This window comes from Limulus polyphemus, unplaced genomic scaffold, assembly GCF_000517525.1.
Source record: "Limulus polyphemus unplaced genomic scaffold, Limulus_polyphemus-2.1.2 Scaffold738, whole genome shotgun sequence".
In the NCBI taxonomy this organism is placed as follows: domain Eukaryota; kingdom Metazoa; phylum Arthropoda; class Merostomata; order Xiphosura; family Limulidae; genus Limulus; species Limulus polyphemus.
This window is the reverse complement of record NW_013666348.1, coordinates 137,320-141,259: the sequence shown is the minus strand read 5'-3', so window position 1 is coordinate 141,259 and position 3,940 is coordinate 137,320.

Sequence of the window (3,940 nt, the reverse complement as noted above, 5' to 3'; positions counted from 1 at the left end):
AGAGAACCAAATTATTCAATATTAAAATAAAAAAAATTTGGCAGTGCTTTGTTTTCTTTAAGAAATTAAGATAACATAAATAGTATAGATGAATTCACTAATGACGTGACATTGCTGTATGAAAAACATGGTTGTGAACAAATGGATATTAAACTTGAATAATGAATATTTACATACCTGATCCACAGACAACAAAAATGAACAAGCCAAGTAACCATGGACCAACAGGGTATTTTTCATCTTGAGGTTTCTAAAAAAAATAAGAATAGAAATTTACAGCCAATTGTAAAGATTTAAATTTCGTAGTGAATGGCTACATAAATCAAACTATTTATAAAATGTGTATTGGAGTTCCATCACCAAAATAGTTTGTTAAATACCAGTACACCTTCACTAGACATTTTCTTCTTTGGAAAGACCAGCAGTGTTATTTCAAAAATGCCCAATTATTTTTGGAATTTCATAGTGTGAAGCAAACATCTTAAGACTACACAACTCGAAATCTGCCTCACATAAAAGCACCCATCACTTTAAACTTTAAAACCACTTGTGTGATTAAATTTCAAGAAAATATTCAAAATTAACTAAATGAGCATGGGCTCATTGGACCAACCCCCCTACCTAGAAAAGGAATACTGACAACAATTCTGAATGTAGCAAATTTATTAAATTGACAAGTCTGTTGTAAACAAAAATCAGGTTAGTTACAAAAGTGTGTTCAAGATCAGTCTGACTTGTACTCTGACAAATTTAAAAGTACAAATTGATTTTTGTAAGAAGAACAGATATTTTTGTCCACTGTAAGGTTTGCATATTGTATTTGCATGACCTTCAAACTCTGTGTTTACAGGGTTTTTTCAGTATTCCTCTACGTTTTATCTGGTATTTATTCTTCTCTACCAGGAACTGTTGCTAAACCAGTAAAGTAGGGTAAAATGAACAGTTGATAACTCTGACATCATATACATAATACCATGTTGTATGGCACTCAGTAAAAGGTTGTGGCTTGCATACTTTGACATCCACCAAATATGGTTAAATTCTTCAAATACACAGTTTCATCAATATGTATTATGTCAATGGTAATTAAAATCTGTATCAAATATCAGGGGTGTTTAGTTGTATTGTTTTGTTTTTTCAAACATTAAAAAATAAAGGAAAAAATAATTCTGATGCAAATTATCAATTTCCATCACTACATGAAACCTAATGTTGATAAACTGTGATAGTTTAAAACACTAAGATTATGTAAATTTAAATGAAGAAAGTCCTGACTGGAATACAGTCTATGTATAATAAATATACAATATGTTAGTCTATGTATAAGTTACGAAGGTTCTGTTGTACACCATAATAAATATTCAATTCAGTCTGCCATTATTCGGATATTAATGTGATATATACTTGTATCAATAAGACTTGCTGGATCATTAGGACCTAATTTTCAGTTATTAACTCCAACGTAAAGGCATTCGTGATCAACATAAATTTTCTGAATATTTTAAGAATTATTCTGCAAGCTTTTCAACTGATCATTATGACCGAAGATTCCAAAATTTAAAATGAGACCAAAGCTACACACAGAAAAATTAGTTTACGTAGTGAAAACTTAATTTGTTCAATTGTAGATTTACAATTAAATTTAAACTTCCAGTTTTATGGTGCACATTTCTTTCTTTAATCTACTTTATCATCAAAGTTTATGAAATGTTTTATATAAATTCGACGTCTACATAATCTAACGTATTACCATTTATATTTTTGTGAGCTCGTACCACTATATCAGGTAAGCCGTAAAAATTAAAAAAAAAATTATATTGAAATATATGCAATATAAAAACCTAAGGCAGTAATACTAGTGTTTTTTTTATATAAATCAGTACCTGTACTTTGACGCTCAAACTAGGTGTAAATGGCGAAGTATCAAATATAAATTATAATATGATCATCTCAATGAAACAAAGAGGCAGAAATTTCGTGGTTATAGTTATAACTTTATCTTGGGCTAAATCAAATGATATTGTCCAGAAGAGGTGATATCTTTCCTTAAAACTACATTATTAAACGTTCTGTTATGCTAATTCGTGATCTGTGACTTGCATAGTTTAAAATTTTAGGCCAAGTCAACCTACAGGCTAGTATAAAATATGGTACTTGGTAGGACAAAATGGCACACTCAATTATCGAACTTACAAAAGTTCAAATTTACCAACTTACCGTACTTTTAGGCACATTTCCACGTAACAAGACGTTTTTACTTGCTTTATCATTAGCAACCTTCATTCTTTGACTCTGAACCATTTTTGGTACAATTAATTTGTCCAAAACGTACAGACTTGTTTGCAATTCTAGTTACATAAAGACTTCTTCGCTTTGAAACGACACGTATGTCGGCACGTGACCCGAGTATTTAAACACATCGGACCCAAGTGGCAGTTGAAACACTTTCCACGCACAAATTAGTTGATAAAAGATTCTTTTTAACTGTTAATTTTTGTAAAAATATAACTCAACTTGTATTACCAGAGTACTAAATAAAATATTAAGAATTTTATACATATATATATATATACATATAATAAAGTTATATCTTTTAATGAAAATACATAAAAAACGACAAAATCATTTACGCGTGGGAAAAGTAAATTCAGAATATAATATTTGAGTCTTTTGTAACTTTACGCACTACACTATAATTTCACATATAATAATCCTTTGAAAATGTAATTTAAAAATTTTGTTGTATATTTATTATATATTCGCAAAATACGAATAATCATCACGTGACTTGTTGACGTGTCAAATACACCGTGGGGATCTTTTCAATTACGTGGTAACGTCAACACCATAGATATACAGAGAAAGGTATATATATATATATATAGTCAACTCATTCACTATACGTCGTGTAGGGATAAAGTAATTAAACTATACCATAACACTGAGTATGTGTATGTAATATAAGTAAAAAAAATATAAACTTTGCAAAAGTATTTATAAGAATAAAATATACAAACATGTGATACAATTTGACAAGACTTTATGGAAGTATGATATGACTAAAAATTAAATTATAAATACTGAAGGGTGTCATCCTAGTTTTAAAGAAGACGATAATTTTTTCATTAGAATGTTTTATTAGATAAAACTAAAAGACATGCTGCGGTAGGTCACCACAGTTGGAAGGTTGCTTGCAGTTTAACACAAAGCTACACGATGAGCTATCTGTGCTCTGCCCACAACAGATATCGAAACACGGTTTCTAGCATTGTTAGATTTTAATAATTTTTTCATTCTATAATTCTGATTTTTGAGAGTAATAAATTTGAATGTGCAGAATAAATGAGGTATGTGATAGTTACACAAATGAAATGTTAAATGCAATTTCACATTTAATGGTTAAAAAATTAAAGTCCATGTTACAAATTATGCTCTCTGTAATGTGTAGTTCTAGGATGATGTGGCTAAATAAAAAAACGTGTTTTCTATTGAACGATTGGCTTAGCATACAAATAAAGGCATGGTCTGGTAGTTAATTAAAGTGTTTGACTAGTAACACGTGAGTCATAGGGTTTAAAACCTGTCACTTAATATGCTTGCTCACTCTTTCATCAATGGGAAAATTATAATGTGATGGTCAAGCTAACTCTTCGTTGGTGTAAAGTATCTCAAAAGTTGGCAGTGGGTGGTGTTGACTATATATATATATAGCTGCTTTTACTCTAGTTTGTCACTTCAAATTAAGGACAGTTAGCGCAGACAGCCTTCAAGTAGCTTTACGCGAAATTAAACAAACAAGTAAGCATAAATAAAGAAAGAATCCCAAACCATCGACCATGCTACTACATGCATGGTTATATAAAATTATATTAAACATTGACGTTCTTAACATGTATGGAGTCAGAGAGAAAGTCTGATGATCTGAAATTTCCACGAGCTA